Below are 13,769 nucleotides of genomic sequence, written 5' to 3'. Positions count from 1 at the left end.
TTAGTAGTGAATGAACTAGTGAGTCTCAACCAATTCTTCACCTAAACATATAATTATTTGGGCCAGAATATCTCTACCTTGTCTATAAGGACATCAAGAGAATTTATGGGCAGATTACGTTTTAATGGCAAGATCGTTGAACTGGTAATCAGGCGAGCTCAATACTGGTCCTTTTAGGCTTCATACTAGCTGGGTAACTTTGAAAAATTCATTTAATCTCTGGTCTCAGTTTCCCCATTCACTATACTCCGAATGGGTTGAATCTAGTGATCTCTGAGGTCTGTTTCTTTTAGCTCCCAAATCCCATTGTATTAATCTGAAACATAAATTACTTTCAGATGTTGAGAACTTGCTAAGTGCTCATCTGTGTTAATTTTCTTGTGAGATATTGGCTTTTATTCCTATAATTTAAATGACTGTTAACTATAAACTTTTCCAACCAGGACTGAAAGTATTTTCTTAGTTTCAAAGGGGAAATGTTTTTAATGCTGCCACCTAGTGGATTTAGCTGAAAAGTGTTGTCGGCTGTATCTCCAGTTTAAATTGACTTGAGAGGACAAATATTGCTACCTAATGAGACATTTGGTCCCCTAATTTTCCCCCATGGCTTTCCTTTATTTTATCTCTGGGCATCTCCAGACTCCTTTCTATTCCACTACAATTGACTGAGCCTTGAAGTTTCCCATTTCATTTCATAGCATTCATGCCACATTAGAGCTATTTTACGACAAGATTTACAGCAATGTCAGGAATAGAGAAAACTGTTGTAAAATAGCCGTGGACAACATTATAAACTAGCAATAAAATTGGCCATAATGCGCAGCTGGGTATTTATGTCTGCCACCTGTTCATTTTTTAGCAACCTCTGATCAACCAGTTTAGTGAAAGGAATGAGCTCATTACATTTGGTACAAAAGAAAGAACTCACAACTTTTTCTTTCTATGGTCTCTAGAATTGGAAATAACGTACAGAAATGGACTGAGATTGTGCATCCAGATACAAAGAAAGAACTTAATCCATGTGCTACTCTCCAGGTCACATAAAAATTCAGAGAATCCTTAATCATACCACACATTTACACTTATTCTTTATTTCACATATGCTATCACATTGAGAAGATCCAGCATGAGCACTGACATATTATTCTAAGGAATCATACAAGAGTCAATTTTCTACTATTTGTAAAGTATAGTCCTAGGTTCCAGGTATGGCGGGAAGTACCAAGAAGCAAAAAACTAAGAATCTCTTCCCTCCTCATCCACAGAATCCATTTCTTCCTTTAAGACACAATTCCAGGGGTCCTCAAACTTTTTTAAATAGGGGGCCAGTTCACTGTCCCTCAGACTGTTGGAGGGCCGGATTATAGTAAAAACAAAAACTTTATTTTGTGGGCCTTTAAATAAAGAAACTTCATAGCCCTGGGTGAAGGGGATAATCGTCCTCAATTGCCTCATCTGGCCCACGGGCTGTAGTTTGAAGACCCCTGATAAAATTTTTCTAATGGCTCTCTAGATTTCTCTCTCCCTAAGTATTTTGTATTTAACTCCTTTGTGCTTTTTTAATGTTTTCTTTATGTTCATAATTTGTACTTATGTCTATTTGAATGTAATTCCATGTGAAGAAGGAGGAGGGAATACAAATACATTCACTTTATTCATGTTCCCATTGCTTGGCACTCTGACTAGCACATAATGAGTGCTTTGATGATTGATTAATCATTCTTGATCTTGAAAGTCACAGTTGAATAATGAATGGAGTTCAGAAGACTGGAGTTTAAACTTTGCTGGGTGATTTAAAGTCACCTGACTTTGTTAATAAAACAATGACAACAATAACATTCATATCACCCAGTGATTGTAAGAATGAAATGAAATAAATTAGATTGTTTTTATAGGAATAGAATAACTTTATTATCATTGTTGTTTTTATTGAGGAGTTTACATTCCTCATGGGGTTGACAAAAAATAAAATGCATAAAATAATACACTGCAAATGCAATAAGTGATAAAGGAAATAAGATAATTTATGTTTTTATACTTTTAAAGTTTACCAAGTGCTTTACACACATAATTTCTTTGACTCTCACCATATTCTTACTATTTTTCATCCCTATTTTGTAGATAAAGAAACTCAGAGAAATTAAATGTGTCATCTCAAGTCATATTAAGTAATAACAGAACCAGTGGAATTTGGATTCTGGTTCTTACTGAACTAAAAGCCAGTATATGGAGAGAAACCAAATTTAGGTGCATGTTGATGACACTCTTTTAAAAAAATGTGGTTATCATAAACATTCCATTCATTGCTTAGGGAAGCTACACAAATGACTTTTTTTGTCACTTATCAAATTACATACCACTTGGAGAGGATGTGGATCATTTATACTGGCAAATCATACAATATGTTAGCTTGACAACATGTTCAGATTACATATTATTGATACCTAGTATTTAATACTTTAATGAGAGGGTGTGTCGTATATGTTCAGCATGTACTTTGGTACATACTAGCCATATTACTCTCAGAAAATCATTTACTTTATTGATTCTTTAGACCCTAGCTTCTTAACCTGATGTTCACAAATCCCTATAGGATCTCATAACTGAATGTAGGGGTCACAAAATTATGATTTGTTATCTGTAAATGTTTGATTTGTATGCCTATTTTATATCCCTACATACCTGGGATCTCACAAAAATTTCTCATTCAAAAAGAAGTTACAAGTGGAAAAAGTTTAAGAAGCCCTGCTCTAGACAACTCTTTGAGGTTATACATTATTGTAAAAAAATTGTAGATGTTCATTGGAAGAGAAGTTTTCTCTCCAAGGCATTCTTTAAGAAATGCAATGATAAATCTAGACAAAAATGATAACGATAAAAACAGTTTAATAATATTGTTGTTGCTGACTCTTCATGACCCCATTTGGAGTTTTCTTGATAAAGATACTAGAGTAGTTTACCATTTCCTTCTCCAATTCATTTTGCAGATGAGGAAACTGAGACAAACAGGGTTAAATGACTTTCCTAGAGTCCTACAGCTAGTATCTGAGGTCTGATTTGAACTTGTCTTCCTGACTCCAGGCCTGGCCTTCTATCCATTGCACTGAGTGATGCTACCAATCTGTCAGTTATTAGGCCTCTGCTTCCACAAACAAAAATCACATTAAAGTTGTTAGTTCCTTTAAAAAAAATTAAAAACCAATAACACTATTCTAGGCTTTTGACCTTCCATGATTTTTGTATGTGAGCCAGAGTATTTGATGGATGAACTATCAGAGACTAAACATTACCAACAGCTGGTAGGGAATTCTTGCTTTAATGTGAAGTTCAAGAGCCACCTTCTTCAGTAAGCTGTGTTCATTCAACCTTGATCACTGGCCCACAGCAATTCTAGACACACAACTATTCTCACAGCATTCCTAGGGTGAGATTCACCTATATGCTTAAACCAGCTATTTCTTAATCTGTCTTATTTACCCCATTAAAAAAGTAGAAGGCTTTATTGCTGCTTTCAAGAAATTTCTATCTGAACTGGCAGGTCAGACAAAGGGAATTAGGAAAACAACAGCACAAGCTTGTAACTCTCAAGTGCAAAGATCTTCTTAAGATAGTAGGAGGGAGTTGGTAGCAGTGAAATGCAATTATAACTCCATGCTAAGCCAATTTCATTTCATAGGATCACAGATATGGAGCTGTACAATTCAGTTAAGTAAATGGTCACTCTCAGCAACACTAATTCATGATAGTATCATTAATTTTTTTCTTGTAACAAATTTCACTTAGCCAGTTAAAATATTGTTCCTTGGAACCCATATAGTCCAACTCCTCCATTTTACATATGGAAAAACTGAGTTACAGGATGTGTGTGATTTCTCCAAAGTGACATAAATACTGTGTTATAGGCTACACTTATTCTCTAATTCAGAATTCAGAACTTATGGTTCTAGAATCAGTATTTTTTCTCCTTATACTAGGTTGGGCAGTTTATGTAATGAGATAGAACTCCAGTGAGGCTTTGGATTCTGTCTCACAATGTTCATCCCCTTTCCTTCTTTCCCTCAATTATAATAGATTTTCTTTGCCTCTTCATGAGATGTAATTTCTCTCATTTTACTTTCACTTTCCCCTTTTATTCTAGCACAATCCTTTTTCCTCTTCTTGTTTCTTTTTTATATTATAACAGTAAAATCAAGTCATACATGCACTCTCTATGTATACCCATAACAGAAATACAGTTCTCAAGAGTTCTTTTTTTACCTTTTTGTGCTTTTTTCCAGTTCTATATTTGGAGGTCAAGTTTTTCCAGTTCTATATTTGGAGGTCAAGTTTAGCTCTTGTCTTTTAATCAAAAATAAATGGAATTCACCTGTCTCATTGAATGCCCATCTTCTTCCCTGGAAGAAAATGCTTAGTTTAGTGGGGTAGTTTATTTCTGACTGCATTCCAAGGTCCTTTGCCTTTTGGAAGATCAGATTCCAGACCTTTTGATCCTTTAAGATGGAAGCTGCTAGGTCCTGGGTAATCCTTATTGTGGATCCTCAGTATTTGATTTTTTTCTGGCTTCTTGTAACATTTTTTACTTGGTACAAAAGTTTTGAAATTTATCCACAATATTCTTTTGAATTTTAATTTATGATCTCTTTCAGAAGGTGTTAGGTGAATTCTTTCAATGACTATTTTATCTTCTTATTCTATGATATCTGAGCAGTTCTCTTTGATGATTTCCTGAAAAATAGCATCTAGGCTCTTTTTTACATCATGGTTTCCAGAAGTCCAATAATCCTTAGATTATCTCTCCTAGATCTATTTTCCAGATCAGTTGTTTTCCCAAGTAGATATTTTACATTTTTCTATTTTTTTCATTGTTTTGGTTTCGCTTGATTGATTCTTGATGTCTCATTGAGTCATTCATTTCCATTCATTCAGTTTTGAATTTTAGTGAATTATTTTCTTCATTTGCTTTTTTTACTCCTTTTTGTATTTGTCCTATTGAAATTTTTTTTTTGATTGAGGCAATTGGGGTTAAGTGACTTGCCTAGGGTCACACACTTAGAAAGCATTAAGTATCTGAAACTAGATTTGAACTCAGGTCTTCCTGACTTCTGGACTGGTGCTCTATTCACTGCAACACCTTTCTGCTCCCTTCAATTGAATTTTTAAATGAGTTCTTTTGTTCTATGGATTTTTTTTCCATTTCACAAATTCTGTTTTTCAGGGAGTTGTTTTCTTTTTCCACTTTGTCAACTCTATTTTTTAAGGAGTTATATGCTTCCATTTCATAAAGTCCATTTTGTAGTGAATTTTCTTCCAATAATTTCTGTGTTTTCCTTTCCAAACTCTTTCAAACTTTTTATTTTATTTCTCCATTTTTCTTCTAGCTCTCTTTCAAGATCCTTTTTAATTTCTTCTAGAAGAGCCTTGTGTGATGAGGACCAGGTTATATCACCATCTGGAGATGATCTGCTTTTAGTCTCCTCAGGGTTTGAAATCTGTTCTTCTCTTTCACCATAAAAATATCTATGGTCAGAGTTCTTTTTGCTTTTTTACTAATTTTTTTAAAAGTTTAAATCTGCTTTTAGGACAAGGGAGGTTGTTCAAGTTTCCTGTATAAGTGGCCGTGGCTACACTGGGTCAGTGCTGACTCATTCCCAGTGCTAGATGGGTGTGGCCTTGTCCATGAGATTTTAGTGTTTTGGGGTCCACTTTTCTGTTTATGTTGGATATTTTCTAACTTCTCTGCTGATGTAATGGCTTGCAGCCAGAGCAGAGTGGCCAACACTGCTATAGATTTCTCTCCATAAATTCTCCTGCACATGGAGCCCACCCCGGCCCATCTATGCTGCCTGCCTTGGCATCTGTGGTCGGCCTGCTTGTGCTTGACCCACCTCCCTCAGGGCCTGATTGAAACAGACCTTTTCTGGTGATTTTTGAAATTTTCTTTGGCTAGTAATTTGTTATACTCCCAATATTTGTGGGTTCTGCCAGTCCAGAGCTAATTCAGAGCTAATTAATCTGAGGGTCAAGGGAGAACATCAGAAAGAAACATGTGTCCTCTCTGCCATCTTGGCTCCGCCCTCTTGGATTCTGTCTCTCATAATATTCTGATCAATAAGCTAGAGAGAGATGTTACAAACCAGGCTCCTGGTGGAGCAGTCGTCTGGAATGTATACATACTTTTCCTACTTCAAATCTAAATCTAAGGACTGATGAAGTATCATAGCTGAAGGATGACTGAATGATGCAGTCTGGTTTACATAATCTAGGATTTAATTCTATAGGCTTAGTACACTTAAAATAGTCAAGTGGCTTAATGTAAAACAAAATACTCAAAAAAATGCTAGAGGGGACAATTCGTTCCTTAGGGGAAATACTGTAAATGGAACAAATGACTGGCCACTGTAATAGTGAAATTTTATTATAAAGTATTAATGATGATATTACAAATGAATGTTATTGAAGGCAACTTTTTATTTAACTAAAATATATTGTTTGTTATTATTTCATGTGTGATACTGTTATTTCTGCAGCTTCTAGAGGATGAGGACTAAATGATCTTTAATTTTTTTCTAGCTTTCTAACAAGGCTAAACATAGTATTTTTTATTTTTCCTACTAATAATAACAATATAATTTATATCACTACTATGTGTTTTACAAATATTATTTTGTCCTAACAACAATCTTAGAAAGTAGATGCTATTATTATCTTTATTTTGCCATTGAATAAACTGAGGCAAACAGAGATAATCTGACTTGCCCATAGTCACATAGCTAGTAAATGTCTAAAGCTAGACAGGCCTAGTACTCTTACCCATTGTCCTGCCTTGCTGCCTCATAACACCTAGGGGTTTGGGGAAAGGATCTTTTACTCCTCTCTATCTCTTCTCCTACTTTCCAGATTTTTTCCTCTATATATCCTACTCTCCTCACTGCAGATTTGTACAAGCACAGGAACTGGCACCCAACTAATTTTGCTACATGGTAAATAAAATAAGGGAGTTAGACCATTAATAAGTCAAGCCATGTTATCCAGGCTACTATTGAGTTAACATTATTATTGATCTAACTACTGAGGTCACTTTTTTCCTTTTTTATTCATTCCTTTTGCCTCAGAGTTCTGATAATTTGAATTCAATACTGGAACAAAATACTGGAACTGGATCTATATATGTAGATCATTTAATCATTGACAAAAGGAGCTTTTCCAAGCCATAGGAGAGGGTATTCTAAAAGGATAGGCACAGAAGAAACTTTAAATTGATTCACCTAAGTGAAGTTCCCTTCACTGAGTCCATCATGTTTTACAAAGTATCAAGAGAGTTTGATGGAGCTCCTCATGACTATTTTAAGCATAGGCAATAGGACATGACATCAAAAACCTGAGCTAATAATCCCTGAGCTAATCAAGTTTGAACAATGGCTTCACTACCTTTTAAGGGAAAAAAATCACTTAATACATGGGAACAGGGTTGAGATACTTCTAACATAGTGTCCTATCCCACAGTAACCTACCATAATTCTTGGTTTCTTTTAACCCTATGAGAAAAATGCTTTTTCTTGAGTTTTATTCTAGTCTTAAGAATAAATCTTTCTATCCCCTCATGTCTCTCCAGGCTTTATTTTTCTGTTATTTCAAATTCTAGGACTCTTTTTTGCCCTGGGACTCTCCTGTCATGTCCCAACCTCTTCCAATTCATTGGCTTAAACTCAGACAACTACTCAGATCCACAAAACCTATTTCAGTTTTTTTTGTTGTTGTTGTTATTTTTATTTATTTATTTATTTATTTTAATTTAACAGCCTTTTATTTACAGGAATAAATGGGGTAACTTTAAGAAAAATTCCAAACCTCGTTAATTTTTACCTTTCCCCCCCATCCCTCCCTAATTTGGGGTACCATAGAAAAATATATTAAAAATAAATTAATCCAGTTCCTCCAAACTTTTTCTGTACAAAAGAATCGACTCTTAAAATTTAATTAGCTTTGGAAAATCAAAAAAATCAGGTTGTTGATAAATATAATTAAATTAATTAATTTTTTTAATATTCCAGGTTCTTTTCAAGCATTCAATTCAACTGTCCATTTATTTTTAATCTTCTAGGATGGCGGTCCATAAAATGGTATATATAATTTTGTAAAAAAGATCTCCGTTTTGCTGTCATTTCCTCCACATGTTAAAATTTAGGCCTTTTGAAATCATCCGTTGTCATTTTAAAAATAATATTCCCAAATTTCAATAAAATTTTTAGCCACTCCAACGATGGACATCCATTCAGTTTCCAGTTTTTAGCCACTACAAAAGTTACAAACATTCGTGCCTACAGGTCCTTTTCCTTCTTTATAAATCTTTGGGATATAAGCCCAGTAGTAACCTGCTGGATCAAAGGGATCACAGTTTGATAACGGCTAGTTCCAAACTACTCTCCAAAATGGTTGGATTCGTTCCAACCCCAACAATGCATCAATGTGTTTTCCCGCATCCCCTCCAACAATCATCATTATTTTTTCCTGTCATCTTAGCCAATCCCCGGGTATTATATCTTAGGTTGTCTTAATTTGCATTTCTTGATTAATAATGAATTGGACATCTTTTCATATGACTAGAAATAGTTTCAATTTCTTCATCTGAAATTGTCTGTTCATATCCTTTTGACCATTTTCAATTGGGAAATGGCTTGATTTTTTATAAATTAGGTTAATTCTCTATATTTTTGGAAATGAGGCCTTATCAGAACCTTTGACTGTAAAAATATTTTCCCAGTTTATTGCTTCCTTCTAATCTTTCTGCTTGTTTTGTTTGTACAAAAACTTTTCATTTTGGTATAATGAAATTTTCTATTTTGTGATCAGTAATGATCTCTAGTTCTCTTTGGTCTAAAGACCTTCCCCTTCCACAGGTCTGAGGGTAAACTATCCTTGTTCCCAATTTATTAATAATTTCATTCTTTATCCTGGTCATGAACCCATTTTGACCTTATCTTGGTGTTGCGTTAATATGGATCAACTAGTTTCGCCATATTGTTTCCTTTTCCCAGCAATTTTTATCAAAAGTATTCTTATCCCAAAACTGGGGTCTTTGGGTTTGTCAAAGACTAGGTTGCTATTTGTTGCTTTTTATCCTTGAACCCTAATCTTTCCTTAGCCAATCAAATGTTTTGGTAATCTGTCTATAATATAATTTTAGATCTGGTACAGGTAAACCTTCATTTGATTTTTTTTTCATTAATTCCCTTGAATTCTTGACCTTTGTTTTCCATATGAACTTTGTTTTTTTTTCTAGGTCATTAAAATGTTTTTGGGGTCTGATTGGTTAGCGCTAAATAAATGATTGTTTGGTAATATTGTCATCTTTATTATATTTCTCGCCCTATCCAAAGCATTTAATATTTTTCAATTGGTTAGACGACTTAATTTGTGAAAAGTGGTCTGTAATTTTGCCATAAAGTTTCTGATTTTCCCTTGGCAGATGATTCCTAAATATTTTATATTATCAGTGTTCTAATGGAATTTCTTTTTAACCGCGTTGGATTTTGTTAGTGATATAAAGAATGCTGATGACTTATTGGGTTTTTTTATAACCACAACCTAAAGTTGTGGTTATTTCTAATAACTTTTGGCGAATCTTGGGGTTCTAAGTATATCATCATATCATCAACAAAGGTGATAATTTGGTTTCCCATTGCCTATTCTTATTCCTTTAATCTCCAGCTCTTATTCTAAAGCTAGCGTTTCTAATACAATATTAAATATGTGATGGGAACCTTTTGTTTCCTCAATCTTATTGGAAATGGTCGCAGTTTGTCTCCATTACATGTGATGTTACTGATGGTTTTAAATAGATGCTGCTGTTATTTTAAGGAAAAGTCCATTTTATTCCTATACTCCAAGTGTTTTTTGGAATGGAAGTTGGATTTTTATCAAATGCTTTTTTGCATCTATTGAGATGATCATATGGTTTTGTTAATTTGGTTATCGAATGGCCAATTATATTGATAGTTTTCCTAATTTGAACCAGCCCTGCATTCCTGGTATAAATCCATTTGATTAGTTATTTTTGGGGAATGATTTTTAGTCTTTTTTGCTAATTCTTATTTAAGTTTTAGCATCAATATTCTTGGGAGATTGGTCTATAATTTTCTTTCTCTGTTTTCAGCCTACCTGGTTTAGGTATCATACCATGTCTGTGTCAAAGAAGGAATTTGGTAGGACCTTTTCCCTATTTTATCAAATAATTTATATAACATTGGCCAATTGTTTTTTAAATGTTTGGTAAAATTCAAAACCATCTGGTTGGGGGATTTTTTTAGGGGTTGTTTTTGTGTTCTTTTTTTTCTGAAATGGGACTATTAAAATTTCTTCCTCCTCTGTTAGTCTGGGAATATTTTTTGGGTGTCATCCATTTCACTTAGGTTATCAAATGGCATAAAGTTGAGAAATCTTTTATTTTTAATTTCCTCTTCATTGGTGGAAAGTTCTCCCTTTTTCATTTTAAGACTATAATTTCATTTTCCTCCCTCCTTTTCTAATTAGGGTTTCCAAAGGCTTATCTATTTTTTGGCTTTTTCATAGAACCAACTTTAGTTTTATTAATTAGTTAATAGTTTTTTTTACTTTAATATTTTTAATTTCCTTTTAATTTAAATTTCCAATTTAGTATTTGATTGGGGGGTTTTAATTTGGTCTTTTTGTTTTTAGTTCAACCCAATTCATTAATCTTTTCTTTCTCTGTTGCCTAAGGAATAAAATTCCCTCTTTTACCACTTTGGCTGCATCCCACTTTTGGTATGATGTCTCATCATTTCTTATGTTAGGAAATTATTAATTGTTCTATAATTTTCTTCAAATCATTTTAAGATAGTTGTTTAGTTTCCAATTACGTTTCAATTTCCCCTAACTTTTTGTTGTTAGTTTTTTTTATATGATCGAAAGAAAGATTTACTATTTCTGCTTTCTTATTTAATTTTAGGGTGTTTTTCCAAATAGTCAATTTTTGAATGGTTCCATGAACTCTGAGAAAAAAGTATATTCCTTTCATTCCATTCACTTTTCCAAAGATCCAGATACCTAATTTTTCATTATTTATTTACTTTTTAATTTCTTTCATTTGTTTTATGGTTTGTTTGTCTAATTCAGAGTGCAAGGTTGAGATTCCTACTATTACATTTTGTTGTCATTTCTTCTTGCAACTCTTAACTTCTCCTTTAGGAGTTGGTGCCATCCATTGGTGCATATATGTTTTAATATTGATATTGTTTCGTTGTTTATGTCCCTTTAGGTTAGTTTTTCCTTATCTCTTTTAATTAGATCAATTTTACTTTTGCTTGATCTGAGAAAGGATGGCCCCCTTTTTTACCCACCTGAAGCATAAAGTTTTGTCCACCTTTTTCCTTTACTCATGTATCTCCTGCTTTAAATTGTTTTTGTAAACCTATTGGGTTTTGACGATCAGTCTCTATCTGCCTCCTTTTGGGGGAGTTCATCCCATTCATTTTGGTTAAATTACAAAACATTTCCTCCATCCTAATAACCCCAAATTATGCTTTTCTTATTCCCTCCCCCAACCCTCCCCCTTTTTTAAACTTAGTACCCTATTGTTCACGATCTTATCCTTTTAACCCTCCTTCCCCCTTTGAGTCTTTCCCTTCCTTCCCCATTCTCTTTTTTTTCCTTTCCCTCCCCAGTTTTTAATGGGGGAGAATTTTCTAAAACAAATGTCAATTTTTTTCTTTAACCAACTCGTGAGGTAAGATTCACACAATGTTCCTCCCCTCTCTAAATTCCCTCAGATATGATAAGTTTCCTTTGCCTTTTGTGGATGTGGTTTCCCCTTTTTTTCCCCTCCTTCCACCTTATTCTGCCATCATCCCTTTTCCATATCTCCCCTTTTTATTTATATCAGTTCAATCAAATTATACATTATTCTTTTTGTATATCCACAACAGAGATAAATTTCAAGAGTTTTTTACCTTTTCTGCATTCTTGGTTCTATGTTGGGATCAAAATTTTTTTTATTTGGTTTTTCTTCCAGAAACAAATGGAATTATTTGTTTCATTAAATTCCATCTTCTTCCCTGGAAAAAATGTAAACAGCTGGGTAGTTTATTCTTTGGGCATCCCAAGTTCTTGTCCTTGAATATCATATTCCGGTTCTTTCCTTTAATGTAGAGGCAGCCGATCTTGGGTGATCATTGTAACCTCGGATTTAAATGGTTTTTTTTTTTTTTGCTGCTTGTAAAATTTTTTTTATCTGATAGTTCTGAAATTTTGCCCACAATATTCCTTGGGGTTTTATTTTAGGGTTTCTTTTTCAGAAGGTGTTAATGAATTCTTTCAATCCTTTTTACCTTCTGATTCTATTACATCTGGGAGTTCTCTTTATGATTTCTTTAAATAGTATCTGGCTCTTTTTCATCATAGTTTTTGGAAAAGTCAATAACCTCAGATTATCTCCTGATCTTTTTCCAAGTCTGTTTTAAGTAGATAATTCTTTTTTGTCATTTTTTTGTTTTGTTGACTGATTCTTGGTCTCAATGAATCATTAGTTTCTATTTTTAGTTCTAATTTTAAAAATTATTTTCTTCTTGTTTTTTACTTCTTTTTGTATATGTCCAATTGAGTTTTTAAATGTATTGTTTTTTCAATTTTTCCCATTTCCTTTTTTTTTTAGTGAATTTTTTTTTCAATTCGATCCTACTTTCTTGGTGTTCTTTGTCTTTTCCAATTCCCGATCCTACTTTCTTGCAGTTCTTTGTCTTTTCCAATTCAAAATCCTACTTTTAGTGAATTCTTTTTTTTCCAATTCACAATTCTTACTTTCCTGAATTTTTATTTTTCCAACCACCCAATTTTGTTTCCTCACTTGGAATTTTTTCTTTTCCAATTGTATTTCAGGGTATTTATGGTTTTAAGGCTTTAAAGGCCTCTTTCCTTTCCCCATTTATCTTCTAACCTCTTTTTGAGACTTTTAATGGTCTCTTCTTAGAGGATCATTAAAGGAGGACAGTCTGATGCATTTTTGCTGTTTGAGGTCCTTCAGGTTTGCTGACCTGCTCTTTTTTCTGCAAGGCTGTCCATCTTCTTTCATCTTTTTATTATGTTTTAAAGCCTTTAGGGTGGCTAGGCAAGGGGTTAACTTCCTCTCAGGCAGGGAGAAATGTAAACCGGTTTCGGCCCGGGTATAGTGCTCTGGTGAGAGTCTTCCCTTCCCCAGGAAGTGGATTAGCACTGGCCGGTATAAAGTGCCCAGTTGGGCTGTGTGGGTTAGGATTCCCGGCCAGAGACTGGGGGAAATTACTGCCCCAGGACCCAAGCCCTTGTGGGACTGTATTCGGCAGACCGCAACCCGCAAAACCTGCCCAGCGCCTGCCTGATGCAAATGGCCCTGGAAAAGCTCCCTTTGGCCCCAAGCCGGGCTCCCTACTGCGCCAGATTGGAGGCTAACCGGGCTCGCCTCCTGCTGGGATCACAGCTACCCCAAGGAAAAGCCCGACTGTGGGTTGGGGCTGCGCTTGTCTGAATCTGTGCCACTTTCGGTTTGAGGCTCTCCCAGAACCAACTCTCCGTCTGTGCGTCTCCCCCGGCCCCAGAACCAACCTTTTTTTGGCGAGACTGCAGATTTTCTTCGGCCAGTGAATTGTTCTACTTATTATCTTTACGACTTGTAGCAGTCAAGACTATTTTTGAGGCTCGATATAATATTGATAAAGAGGGTAAGAGAAGACCTTAGAAAGTCACTTGTGTCTTCTCCACCATCTTGGCTCCGCCCCCCC

The sequence above is a fragment of the Sarcophilus harrisii genome, chromosome 2 (genome assembly GCF_902635505.1).
Source record: "Sarcophilus harrisii chromosome 2, mSarHar1.11, whole genome shotgun sequence".
In the NCBI taxonomy this organism is placed as follows: domain Eukaryota; kingdom Metazoa; phylum Chordata; class Mammalia; order Dasyuromorphia; family Dasyuridae; genus Sarcophilus; species Sarcophilus harrisii.
This window is presented reverse-complemented; position numbering follows the sequence as displayed.